Source organism: Paramormyrops kingsleyae, chromosome 4 (assembly GCF_048594095.1).
Source record: "Paramormyrops kingsleyae isolate MSU_618 chromosome 4, PKINGS_0.4, whole genome shotgun sequence".
Taxonomy (NCBI): domain Eukaryota; kingdom Metazoa; phylum Chordata; class Actinopteri; order Osteoglossiformes; family Mormyridae; genus Paramormyrops; species Paramormyrops kingsleyae.
Genome location: NC_132800.1, coordinates 6961209 through 6975565, shown reverse-complemented (window position 1 = coordinate 6975565; position 14357 = coordinate 6961209). Strand labels below are relative to the sequence as shown.

The 14357-nt window shown below is 44.8% G+C and overlaps 1 protein-coding gene and 1 pseudogene across 5 annotated transcripts in view; one reads left to right on the top strand and one right to left on the bottom strand.

Moving 5' to 3' along the window:
• LOC111860736 (leucine-rich repeat-containing protein 24-like) overlaps positions 1–14357 on the bottom strand; it is a 43263-nt gene that overhangs the window by 20565 nt on the left and 8341 nt on the right. The window contains exon 1 of one of the 5 annotated variants that reach the window (XM_072710557.1): positions 551–640. The exons of 3 other annotated variants lie outside the window; for them this stretch is intronic. The gene's annotated coding sequence lies outside the window, so the exon portion shown is untranslated. Of the gene's footprint in view, positions 1–470; positions 641–14357 lie in introns of those variants that run through there. One more of the 5 variants, XM_072710556.1, reaches the window with a different exon arrangement.
• LOC111860732 (uncharacterized) lies at positions 104–13633 on the top strand (annotated as a pseudogene).

The following is a 14357-nucleotide window of genomic DNA, read 5'->3' as shown; positions in this document are numbered from 1 at the left end:
GAGATATGTAGCTCGTCTGCTTTGTACAGTGATAAATAATTTGTGATTATTGTTCTGAAATGAAGCAATTGGAGGTTGAATAGAAGAGAAAAAAAGAGGCAGGAAGTTCCTCCCACTTGTCAACTACGATAAAAAACTTTTCCGCTGAAGAGAAATTCAGCCTGTCGAGGTGTGTAGCGAAATGGCAGAGTCTGGATTCATTCTGAGCAAGACCCAGTTCAGCTGTCCAATCTGTCTGGATCTACTGAAGGATCCAGTGACCATTAATTGTGGACATAGTTACTGTATGAGCTGCATTAAGGTCTTCTGGGATTACAAGGACCGCACTGGTGTTTACAGCTGCCCCCAGTGCAGAAAAACCTTCATACCCAGACCTGTTCTGGGCAGAAACATTGTGCTGGCTGACATGGTGGAGAAACTGAAAAAGACAGGACTGCAAGGCAGCTCTCCTTCTCAAAGTTATGCTGGACCTGGAGATGTGGAGTGTGACGTCTGCATTGGGAGAAAACGCAAAGCTGTCAAGTCCTGCCTGGTGTGTCTGTTTTCTTACTGCAGAGGTCATCTGCAGCTTCACGATGAGCTCAACCCAGGAAAGAAGCACAAGCTGATCGATGCCACTGGACATCTTCAGGACAAGGTCTGTCCCCATCACGATAAACTGCTGGAGGTCTACTGCCGTAGCGACCAGCAGTGTATCTGCGTGCTCTGCGTGATGGACAAACACAGAGGCCATGATACAGTCTCAGCTGCTGCAGGAAGGACTGAGAAGCAGGTATGAATAAGCGATAAATGGAAGCAAGGCAATCTGATATCAGATCACAATTAAAATTACAACGTCTTTATCACAAGACGTGCAGTTAAAGGCATTTTGTTTCATGCCTGTTTCTGTGGCAGTTTAATTGCAACATTTTCTGTAGATCTGCTTTCCTATGGAGTGGAAAAAGAAAAGAAAGAGGGGAACAAAATGCATGGGAGTATATTTCAAGGCTTCTTTTTATGGTTTTAAATAATAGGACTGCCCAGTTTCTCTGTGTTGCTAGGCAATGTCTGGGATGTGAGCACTTCATGTTAGCAGCATTACCGAAGTCACTCTGGATAGCACAGTAAACAATGCCCACATTGCCCGACACATCCAGCAAAACAAATCCGCATGGATTTTTATACTATCTGAGGATGAGTCATAGATTAAAAACCCCTCTTGGGCAGTGCATGGCTCAGTGGGCTAAGCCTCTGTGGCAGTGATCAGAAGGTTTGTCAGTTGTCAGCCCAGCCGCAGCATATCTGTGGGTCCTTGAGCAAGGCCCTTAACCCCCAGCTCCCTGGGTGGCTGCCCTTCGTGGCCAGTTTGTACTCATCTACAGAGAGCAAGTTCGGGGAACTTCTTTGACCCCACAGGGATCAAAGAAGTATCTTTAAAAAAAAGAAGCAGACGTATTTGATCTCGTGCCTTTTACCCTTTTTTGTATCAATTGTATCAATCCATTTATTATAAAATATGTTGGTACCGCTGTTCTAGTTTTCTAGGAAATGTTGTGAAGAGACCATTTGTGTGTGTTCAGTCAAAAGCGATTAGGCATGCCTGCATCCTTATTTCCAAATCATTGCTGGACAGATGGTGCTTAAATACAGAACATGATGAAATACTGGCAAAACATAGTTTGACAGCTTTGATGGTAAAGAACAAAACCTATAAATCTCCCGCTTAAGATTCATCATGGCTGGAATCATGCAGCTGATGGACATAGCTATAACTGTTCAGGGTATATCTTACATGCGTGCGAAAATATCCCACATTTTGTATATGAAAACATTGCTGAATGGCTATTATGTTGTTATCCAGGACGTATTTTTGAAAACACTTTGAACCCCAATTGTTTTTAGCATCGCAGTTCCGCCTCCATTTCAGCCCCAGCTGACTCTGTTGGCAACATCTTTTTCCTCGGTGTATAAAACTCGGTTCACAGAATGGAGACCTGATCCCATGTGCCAACGGCCAAGTGAAGTTTACAGAAGCTGTAACTGCCGGCTTAGCCTAACCAATACTTCCTGTTGAGTCAAAATTAGCTACCATCTCTGCACACTACTGCGTGGGTGGATCTTTCAGAAGGCAAAAGCTAATATTGCAAAACAGCAGCCGCTATAACCAGTTTTCCTTTAGAGTTGCAGATTTTACAACATTTCATATTGGCGATTCTTTTGTTCGGCTTAGCGGGCTAGCTCGCTATGCTTATGAACGGAAGTTCGCTGGTTCAAATCCCAGGGTCGGCAGAATGATTTTGCCATTGTGCCCTTGAGCAAGGTCCTTAACCCCTGCTCCAGGGACTCTCTGACCCCATTTTCTCAGTAGTAGATGAATGTGATGAGACTCCTGTAGGTCAATAAGTAAAGCTCTGTGCTAAAAACACAATGGTTGTGGGTTTGAATCCCAAGAAGCACATATGAATTACAGTCTTTCCTTCTGTGGTATGTCATCTGAGATAAAAGTGTTAGATTAATATGTAAATGTCTACAGTATAGAACAGGTCATACTCCCAGAAAATTAAAGTCAGAAGAACAGATTAATCCGGCTCCTGTTAAGCTTTCACCTATCTGCTCTTGTACTCTATTAAACTGCTGTGAATTTGAGGGCTGGCAGCTCATCAGCACAATTGATCCAATAAATGAGTTTGACCTGAGACCTGAAAAGAGAAAGAAAAACCATCTCTGAGACTAAGGCAGACTGTCGTTAGTGAGCAGATCTGCCCTGTGATTCATGCACCACCTGGTCCCGGCTCTATAACGTGGCCATCCATCTCTATCATCAGAGCTAAAAGAGGCCAGAAGAAACAATTTGCTCAAAGTTCTGGAGAGGTGGGTCACCAAAATATTTACATGGCACTTAGCCTGCTGATACAGGTTGCTGCAGAATGTGTGTGTGTGTGTGTGTCCTTTGCTTTTTAGTTTTCTGCCAAAACATGTATTTCTTCAGCGGACTGTTTCCACCTGCTGGGATTATGGTGAACAAGAACCATAGATCGATATAACATTGTACAGGGGTCATCTCCGTGGCATATTCTGACAGACAGTATGACCAAACTGCAAATTTATGACAGACATGGTATTTAAAAAGTAACCTGCATAGTTTTTCCCACAAACATGTTTGTCCATGTACGGATAGGTTGACAATCTATCTTCTTCTATCTCCCATAGACTGAACTCCAGAACAAAATCCAGGAGAAAGAGAAAAGGATACAGACGCTGAGGCAGGTTGTGGATTCACTCAAGGTAAGTGTGGCAGCTGAGACAGGAACCCAAGTTAAGCTATTTCCTGCGCAGTGGAGCTCCAACATACACCACACTGGATCAGGTCACATGACGGGGTCGACAGTTCACATCTACATCCACATCTTTCACAGCGCTCTGCGCAAGCTGCAGTGGAGGATAGCGATAAGACCTTTGCCACCATGATGCGCTTCATTAAACGGAAGCGCTCAGAGGTGAAAGAGCTGATCCAAGATCAGGAGAAGGCTGCAGTCAGTCGGGCTGAAGGACTCCTCAAGCAGGTGGAGCAGGAGATTGTTGAGCTCAAGAGGAGAGACGCGAAGCTGGAGAGGTTCTCACACACGGAGGATCACATCCATTTTCTCCAGGTAAGGGCAATATTTCTGAGGCTCAACTCAATCGCCAACTATGGGACACTTCAAGATGCATCCGACTGAGTGTGTCTGACCTCACAATGTCAATGCTGAAATATTTTATAGAGCTTCCAATCCCTCTGTGAGTCCGTTGTTGGTGAAAGCTCGCCCAGCCTCCCTGTCTACCCACACTGTTCATTCAGGGATGTGAGGAATGCCATCTCTGACCTAAAAGAGCAGGTGACGGGGCTCCTGAAACTGAAAGTAACCAAGATCTCGCAAACAGGTCTGTGGAGAAAAAACGACTGAGACAGTTAAAGGAAAAAAAGAAAAACTTAGCATATATATATATATATATATATAATTATGAAATTAGAGCTTTGGTGAACAAGCATGTAACCTGGACATAAATTATATTAATGTCTCTACAGTGAGAGACGTTGGCATCGTACAGAGAAAGAGCGAAGAAAACTTTCTGCAAAGTGAGTATTAACATATCTGCATAGCTGAATTTCCAGGGAATCCCCCAAAGAAACTTTACTGTAATCAACGACAGCTAACTAAAAGCAACCAACCACAATGAGAATTTTTTTTTTGTTCGTAGAAATTTTCCATTAGATTTTGCATTACTGATGTGGCTTTATCCCCTCGAAAGTAATCTACATTTAACTGTTAAAAACTGGCTTGTCTGAGGAAGGTTGCTGGTTCAAATCCCCAACCAGCAAGGTACTCCCCCCCCTCCCACAAGCACTGCTCCCCAGGGTGTTAAATAGCTGCCCATTGCTATGTCATATATGGGTTAAATGCCGATGACATATTTCGTTGTCTTATGCTGTAGTGTGACAACGATGCCAATTCATTACCTTCACTTCATGTGCCTTTATTCAGAGGCATGGGGTAACCGGCTGCCTTTCTCTGCCCGATTCTAGCGAAACAGGAGGCAGTGCTGCACACGCCGGAGCCCGGGACGAGGGAGGAGTTTCTGCAATGTGCGTACATTTATGTGAACGCAGGCATGCCTGAAATGATGGCCGCATGCAACACTGCTTACGCACAAAAATAATGAGCAGACAGATAGTCCCTGATGATTAGATTTGCTGATCAGTTCTCACGATTGTAAAGGTGTGGGTGCAGAAAATCAGGGGGCGATTGGGAGAAAAGGTCAATCGGGAGGAAGGGTGGGAAATCGGGTGAAACTGGAGTGTTGACAGCTATAACAGTCTGCTTTAAAATTTTTGCATTTTTGGACAGTTGTTAATCAATAAATGGGCATGAAAAGGATTGGTCTAAAAGCTCTTGAAATCTTCTTTGTTTTTTCTCCTCCATCAGATTCCTGCCACCTCACCCTGGACCCCAACACCACGCATAATCACCTGCGTCTGTTAGACGGGAATCGCGTCGTGAAGTGGGTGGGGGCGGATCAGTCATACCCCGAGTGCGCGGACAGGTTTGACTTCTATCTGCAGGTGCTGTGCAGGGAGGGGCTGTCCGGACGTTGTTACTGGGAGGCAGAGTGGAGTGGGAACTGGGTTATTATTGCAGTGTCGTATAAAGAAATCAGCAGGAGAGGAGAAGGAAACAGAGCCTGCCTGGGGCGGAATGAAAAGTCCTGGAGTTTATACTGCTCTCCTTCCAAATACTTCTTCCGGCATAATAATGAGGAGATCCCAGTGTCCGGCCCCCCCTCCCCCAGGATAGGGGTGTACCTGAATCATGGCGCGGGAACTCTGTCCTTCTACAGTATCTCTGGCACAATGACCCTCCTGCACAGGGTCCAGACCACGTTCACGCAGTGTCTGCATCCCGCATTTTTCATTTATGGGGGCAGCAAGGTGCATTTGTGTTAAAAGCCATGAGAAAAGTGGCATGTGAGATCAAATTGCTGTAGAATTATGAATTTTATCATGTTTCTATATTATTTTAAGTAAAACCTACATTAGGTTAATATATTAATTTAGAGACACCAATACATCCAGTCTGCATAGTTTGACTGGTTTACTCTGACTTTTGCTGGATTGTTGATGTAGTTACAGTGTTACCAACTTTGGTCAGCTGGCTGGCATGAGATTTTCAATTCATTTACATGTATGTAACAGTTCTATCAACATTGTGCATAGCCTGTAGGGTTTGCAGACTTCCCCAACGCTTCTGATGTAGCCATTTGTAGCTTTACAATGGAAAAATATAGATTTGCCGTAAGGTCTCTCACTTGAGCGTTTGAGTCTGGAAGCGTGAGCGTCACGCCAGATGCGTGACAGCTGACAACCCTTTAGTTATTTAATGTATTTTTTTTTACTTTTCAGTAAAAAATGTTCTTGAGACACGGAGTAGGTGGGATTACTGTGTGCTGTCAGTCACTGTGCAGTTTGAATCAACAAGAAACGAAGGGAACCCAGGCGTTAGTGAAAGCATGTGTTAGATACAGTATAGAAGGATTATATTCATTTCATAAATGCACGGTTAAATAGATTTTTTTCCCACTTTTTCTGTTTTGTTATAGAAAATAAAAATTAATCAGAAAAGTGTCTAAGGGTTATCCATTCATCTTATAAGCCGGTATTAATGTTGTGCTATTAATGTATTAATAAAAATAAAGATAAATAGTGGATATATTCTTTGATACAAGTCAAACAGTAGTGCTCAAAACTGCCTCTTACTTCCTTTGATCAAAGGCAATTCAGAGGCCTAGTGGAAATGACCCACAGGATGTGCTGAATTAGGAGGTAAATAAACACTTGTAGCTCTCACAAGCTGTCTGGTTGGCAGAGCGGCACAAACAGCACCAGTGTTGTACTGGGAGCCAAAAGCCTCATGAATCTGAATATGAATCAGGGCTGTATTATAAATGTACACTAATCCCACTCACACTTTACAGCAGAGGTGGGGAGCCTGATCCATGGGGGGCCGCTGTGGGTGCAGGTTTTTGGGATGGCCTCTCAATCGGCCAATAGCAGTGGGTCCCCAGGACTGAAGTTGAGAACCACAGTTTATTATTGGCTGACTGAGAGGTGTCATCCCAAACCCCCGAAGCCACAGCAGCCCTCCATGGATCACGCTCCCCAAGTACTGTCACCATGTACTTACTGTATTGTATCACAAGCTTTTTATGTAATTCTGATCCTGGGAAAAGTAGCTGTACTGTACATACAGTCACTGTGGCACACTGCCATTACCCAACTAATTCCCAAAAGGTTTTTCAGAAAAATTCACGCACATCGGTGCCCCCTGGTGGAACTTGACCAAATTGACTTCTCAACCTCACAATTCATTCAGGCTCTGTATTGTAATTATTATTATCTCTTGGTTAGCTAACCCCTGAGTCTGTATCAATTTGCATTTTTAATTACTTACAGCTAACTTTGACTGAGATGTTACAGGTTTATGAACCTCAGAAGGCTAATGTAAAAAACTGCTGGAATTAATTAATTATATGTCAGATTATTCAAACATCCATTCATCCATTTTCCAAACCGCTTATCCTTCTGGGTCATGGGGGTCCGGAGTCTATCCCAGAAGCTATGGGCATGAGGCGGGGAACACCCCAGGACGGGGGGCCAGCCCATCGCAGAGCACACACACACACACACACACACACACCATTCACTCACAAAAGCACACCTATGGGCAATTTCAGTAACCCCAATTAGCCTCAGCATGTTTTTGGACTGTGGGGGGAACTCAAAGTTATTCAAACATCTATATGATTTTTATTGCATATTTAATTTTCAAATATTAGATATTATTCAGATTTTTTTAACTTGGCACTGAAAAAAAATGCATTTTTTTAATACATAAAAGACATTTATTGTAAAATGATTGCATCCATCAATCCTCTGCATCTCCTGGTCGGGTCACCTGGAGATTCTCCCAGACAGCATAGGATATAGGGTGTAAGCCTTTCATTTACCGCACGCAAAAACACACAAACTGTGCAGTCAGATTGGAAGCTGAGAAGAGATAAACGTTACATACACATGATGGAGCAAAGTCCACCCCTTGAGACGTGTGCTGCTATCAGCCGAACCCAAAAGATCACACCTCCCAAAGAGGAATCAGGAAATCCCTCCCATTCTTACACACAAAACCTGTCCCACTTTTCCTGTAATGTGGGTCTCTGAAACTTAACCATTGTTTGCAAGACACAGAGAAAACACTGAAACACTTCACTAGGTAATAAGTATAAGTCAAGGGCACGCTGGCAAAAGCGACTGTGTGCAAACTGGTTTATGATCTTGGGTCATATTTCTGCCTCTGCTGGTTCTCCTCGTCACCCCTGGGCCTCACTGTAAAACCACACCCACTGCAGCTCCAAACCAGGAAGTCACTCCCACTCACACGCACACACAGCAACTTCTAGAAAAAAAAGTAAACTGAACTCTCGCCCTGTGCAGCAAGATGGCTGACACAGGAAATTTCTTAAATAAAGTCCAGTTCAGCTGCCCGATTTGTCTGGATTTACTGAAAGATCCCGTGACTATACCCTGTGGACACAGTTACTGTATGAGCTGCATTAAGAGCTGCTGGGATAAGGAGGATCTTCTTGGTGTTTGCAGCTGCCCCCAGTGCAGGCAGATCTTTAAACTAAGGCCTGATTTGAACAAAAGCACCGTTCTGGCTGAAGTGGTGGAGAAACTGAAGAAAACTGGATTGCATGCAACTACTCCTGCTGACCATCATGCCGGACCTGGAGATGTGCAGTGTGACGTCTGCACTGGGAGAAAACACAAAGCTGTCAAGTCCTGCCTGGTGTGTCTGGCCTCTTACTGTGAAACTCACCTCCAGCCTCACTATGAGTCTCCAGCTTTTAAGAAGCACAAGCTGACTGATGCCACTGGACGTCTGCAGGACAAGGTCTGTTCCCACCATGACAGACCGCTGGAGGTCTACTGCCGTACCGAGCAGCAGTGTATCTGTCTGCTGTGTGTGATGGATGAACACAGAGGCCATGATACAGTCTCAGCTGCCGCAGGAAGGACCGAGAAGCAGGTAAAACATGGGAGATACAGGGCAGTTCTGCGGTCTTGTAGAAGTTCACAGTCGTATGAATATTTTGAATACCGCGTGTATTTTTTTAATGATTCATTTCTTTAATGTACATTCTCAGATGATGCAGAACCCCGTTGGCCTCTATGTTATTTTTTAGATATATAGGACATTTCTACTGAGAACCTCATGACCTTCTGCATCTGTAGCTTTCTAAGTAAAGTGAAAGTGCTGTTAGATCCACAACGGTTCCAACAGGATCATTTGGTTGCACCATAGGCTATTTCTGGTGTGAACCTGTAAACATAGGTGGCTTCCTTTTTTCCCGCAGAAGCAACAGGAGATCGCACAGAAGGAATTCCAGAAATGGATCCAGGAGAGAGAGAAGGAGCTACAGGAGATGAAGAAAGCTGTGCATGCACTGTCAGTGAGTATGAAGCTGTGAAGAAGGCCACGTCTGGAAGAGACATTTCAGGACTATATTCCAGTCATAGGCTTATGCCCCATTTCTAAAATCCTTGGGCCACATTCAGCCAATTCATCCATATGCTCAATCTCCCTGCTCCTGACAGCTCTCTGCCCAATCAGCAGTGGAGGACAGCGAGAGGATCTTCACTGAGATGATCCGCACCATTGAGAGAAGACGCTCTGAGGTGACAGAGCTGATCAGAGATCAGGAGAAGGCTGCAGTGAGTCAGGCTGAAGGACACATGGAGAGACTGGAGCAGGAGATTGATGAGCTGAAGAGGAGACACTCTGAGCTGGAGCAGCTTTCACACACAGAGGATCACATCCATTTCCTGCAGGTCACACTTCTGGTTCTTTTCAGCACGTAATTGCACTATTTTGTCCTCAGTCAGTTGTCAGAAGCATTGATAACACTCCTGCTGTTCATTTTCATAGGTGTTAATGGTGGCTAACGCTATTGTCTTTAAATGTCTGTTTATCTGTCTGTGCTTCTCCCTGCAGGGTTGCCAGATCCTCTGCGTCCCCCTTGCATCTGTCCCCCTCCCCAGCATCCCCCTCGTCCCACCTGGCTCGTTTGAGAATGTGAAGAAAGCTCTTTTTGACTTAAAAGCACAACTGGAGAGAAGCTGTAAGGACACATTAACTGGGATCTCCCAAGCAGGTTGGAAATATGTGCATGTCTTCTGTTTTTCATGATTCATGTGTCTTAAAAAAAAGTAATTTATGCAATGTTAGAATTACAACGAAAATAATAGCAACAGAGATTTAATGTTACAATTACTACCTGTCAAATTGTGTTACAAGTAAGATATAGCTAAGAATTGTCCATTGCCTGTATACGTCCACATGTCTCTTTTCTCTCTGTGCAGTGAAAGATGTCTGTGTCCTAAAGGCTAAAAAATGCACTTCATGTGAGTATGTCTGCTCTGAATGCCAGCTCTTTAAAAAATAACATGGGAACATGTGTAGAGTAACATATGATACTATCCATCCATTCATCCATCTGATATTTAGTAGAATGACATGATAAATGACTGTGATGGTGGTGATGATGATAATAATACATGTCCTTGTGCAAATTAATTGAAACATGTCACATAGACAGGTATGCAGTGTCCTTGGACTGGCTGGTTTGCACAGCCAACAGGGCAAAAAGTATGCGGAGTGGATGGACAGAGGAGGCACTGTGCCCACAGACTGGCAGGCCTGCTCGGGTGGGGTTAGAGCTGAGTGGATGGACAGAGGAGGCACTGTGCCCACAGACTGGCAGGCCTGCTCGGGTGGGGTTAGAGCTGAGTGGATGGACAGGGGAGTCACTGTGCCCACAGACTGGCAGGCCTGCCCGGGTGGGGTTAGAGCTGAGTGGATGGACAGAGGAGGCACTGTGCCCACAGACTGGCAGGCCTGCTCGGGTGGGGTTAGAGCTGAGTGGATGGACAGAGGAGTCACTGTGCCCACAGACTGGCAGGCCTGCCCGGGTGGGGTTAGAGCTGAGTGGATGGACAGAGGAGTCACTGTGCCCACAGACTGGCAGGCCTGCCCGGGTGGGGTTAGAGCTGAGTGGATGGACAGAGGAGTCACTGTGCCCACAGACTGGCAGGCCTGCCCGGGTGGGGTTAGAGCTGAGTGGATGGACAGAGGAGGCACTGTGCCCACAGACTGGCAGGCCTGCTCGGGTGGGGTTAGAGCTGAGTGGATGGACAGGGGAGTCACTGTGCCCACAGACTGGCAGGCCTGCCCGGGTGGGGTTAGAGCTGAGTGGATGGACAGAGGAGGCGCTGTGCCCACAGACTGGCAGGCCTGCTCGGGCTGGGTTAGAGCTGGGTAGTGTAACTGTGCTTCAGCCATCCATGTATGTTTCAGGTGAATGCTCTGGGGTTCAGAGGCCTCCCTGTGTCATTGTGGGGTTTCCTCTGGGTTCTCTGGTTTCCCCCCACAGTCAAAATACATACTAAGGTTAACTGGAGTTGCCAGATTCCCCGCAGGCATGAATGGTGTATCTGCCCTGTGATGGATTGGCGTCCCATCCTGGGTTATTCACATACAGTTTCTATCAATTCACCGGACCCAAGGCGATAAGTATGAAGTAATGTCACTGTGATATCCATCTCAACTGTGGTCAGTCCGTCTGCATATAGACGCAACATCTTGTTTCAATTAATTTGCACAAGGGTGTTGTAATAATAAAATGATTACAAATAATAATAATAATAAAACTTTTAATTGCAGTGGAAAAGGAAAATCCTTCACAGAGACCCCAGCCCAGGAGCAGAGACGAATTTGTACGATGTGAGTGTTTGATTGTACTCACACACATTAAACCCTATAGGAAAATAATAAAAAATACATCTTGGCTGCTTTCATTATGTGAAAGCTAATATTGGAATATGACACAATGAACTAAAAATCATTATGAAATATAATAAAACCTGGTAATAATGAATGAAAATGATATATTGTACAATAATAAGACTGATATATCCTGCATTGTTGTTCTGTATCAGATGGCTGCCACCTCACACTGGACCCCAACACGGTGAATAAATACCTCTGCCTGTCGGAGGGGAACCGGGTGGTGACTCGTGTGGAAGAAGCGCAGCCGTACCCCGAGCACGCCGAGCGATTTGAGCAGAAACCGCAGGTGCTTTGCTCGGAGAGCCTGTCTGGGCGCCATTACTGGGAGATAGAGTGGAGCGGGAATCGGATCAGCGTGGCGGCGTCATACCGAGGAATCAGCAGGAAGGGCGGGAACGACCGCACTCTCTTCGGATACAACGACAAGTCCTGGAGTTTGTACTACTTCCCCTCTATGTATAATTTCTGGCATAATAATAAATGCTGGACGGTGTCTGGCCCCCGATCCTCAAGGATAGGGGTGTACCTGGATCACGGGGCAGGAATTCTGTCCTTCTACAGTGTCTCTGACACAATGACCCTCCTGCACAGGGTCCAGACCACGTTCACCGAGCCCCTCTATGCTGGCTTTTACCTCTACGGCAAAGGAACTACCATTAAACTCTGCTTCCTGGGCTCGTAGAGAAAGCAGATGTTCAAAGTGTGTTTCTTACATGGCTTTTCCCCTGTTTATGTCTGTATCTGGGGGGCATTACATCTCGGAGATCTGCTGAGTGGGATTTAAGAAGGGACCTGCTGGTTGATATCTCCTCCTCAGTTTCTCAGATCCTGGCAACCTATGGCCAGCGAGTCTCTGCGTTGTTTTCCCTGTTGAGTCTGAGAGCAGAGTAGGATTCTGCTGATATAATCCCTGAGGACGACCAAAATGACTAACTCTGGAAATGGCTGAATTCTGTAGTGTACTAATTTTAATGTACAACAGAAAAAAAAAACTATGGAAATACGAAACAAAAGAAGATAAGAAGATGTGCTGCACTTGAATCGAGAGTGTGCCTCTGTTTCAGTCTCCCAACTGAAGACAAGGTGTTTTAGCTTCTGACGCCAAGGATACATTCCAGTGTTTCTCCAGAAGACTAGACCTAATGAACCTGATGGTGCCATATGAAAAAACAACCAATCAGTGCACATCACAGGTCACAGGTGTGGAGAACCAGGAAACTCAATTAAGGGACAGTAAGGCCAGGTGCAGAACACGTAAAAGTTATGCAATTTCATCTCCAGTCACGGACTGCGGGCCTTGAACGAAGACATTATGAAATAAACCACAAAGAGAAACATCAGTGTGAATATTTTGGGAACAAAATTAGCAAAAAAAAATGGGTGATGTGAAACTCAGATCCTTTAGCGGACGCCGCTCAGTTATGGCTGGAACATCCCAAACAAACTCAATGGTGCCACTGAAACCAGCAAAATGTCTGAGCAAGTCGATGGGTAATTCAATTTATTTTTATATAGCGCCTTTCACAACAGTCGTCTGAAGGCCGTTTACGTGGATGTGTTGTGATACTCTAATGATGTTTAATGTAATACAGAACATTCAGGGTAACATCCTGGCCGAGGTGTCCCTCTTGTCCAGGTGTTCAAGGCTGGTAAGAAGGGTGAGAGAGAGAGAGAGAGAGAGAGAGAGAGAGAGAGACATCCACTGGCCTGGTCCTCCAGTACACAAACTGTAGGGGGTCCAGAGAGTATGGAACAATGTCTCCTGTCCTGTGACCAGTCTGTCCATACACTTCATGAGCACTGAGGTCAGTGCCTTTGGCCGGATCTCATTCAGAGATGGCAGTTTGATGCTTCTTGCAGCGGCACAAATACTGTCCCCTTGCAGCACAGTGGGACAGTGAATAGGGCCAAAGGGTCTTCAAAGGTGTCAGTGATGACAGGGGTCAGTTGTGCTCCATGTCTTTGGAAGACATTAAATCAGGACCAGTGGCCAGTGTGTTCAGTAACTGCTTAACCACACAGCATCAGTGAATAATAATATTAATAACTATCATAAAATTTGTGTTGAACATCCTTAATGAATTACCCTTTACTAACTTTGCCAAGGATATTAAAATTTGAAATTCTCAGTCTTTGAAAAAAATATTTAAAGCACTGTAATTTTTTTCCCTTGCATCCCCTATGCATATTAAATATTAAGATTTTGAAAGCCAGATCATTGATTAAGAAATAATGCTTAAAGTCAGGGCATTCCTGCCCCCTAGTGGAATGAAGCACACACATCAGGCTGAGTCACCTGCCATCAATGATTAGATCATAAAGGTCCACCAGTCTGTTCTGTAAACATGACGTGAATGTGATTTACATTCTGAAGAGCAAACATTTGTTCCACATCACAAAGTCTCTATTCTACAGGGTGTTTATTGTAGATCTGGAAAAACAGTGAAATACGCAATAAGTACACAACCTATATATATACGAAAAATCACGCGAAAACTGAAAAAGAAATAGCATGAAACATTTAAAAAAATAGCGAGGCACAAATACAGAGGATAAGAGCAGAAACAAGTCCTCCGGGACACACTGTATTATTTCTGTGCATCGTACCGAAGATTAATGTTCAGGTGAAGCGATGAACGAAGAGCAGAATTAGCGACTAGGCTTAAGAAACCTGAAGGTTTCATATGAAAAACATCCGATCAGTGCACATCAGAGGATACAGGCGTGGAGAGCACCAAATGCAGTAAGGTCAGGTGCAGATCATGTAATATTGATGTAACAACAGATTGGCAGTAATGAAAGATTAAAAATATATGATTTTCCACAGCAGTCATGCCTGATGGGTACGCTGCCAAATCGGCGTTTATCGTGGTACGTCAAGAGAGAGCTGATCAAGACACACATACAAATAAACACACACACCAGAAGTAGGGTTGC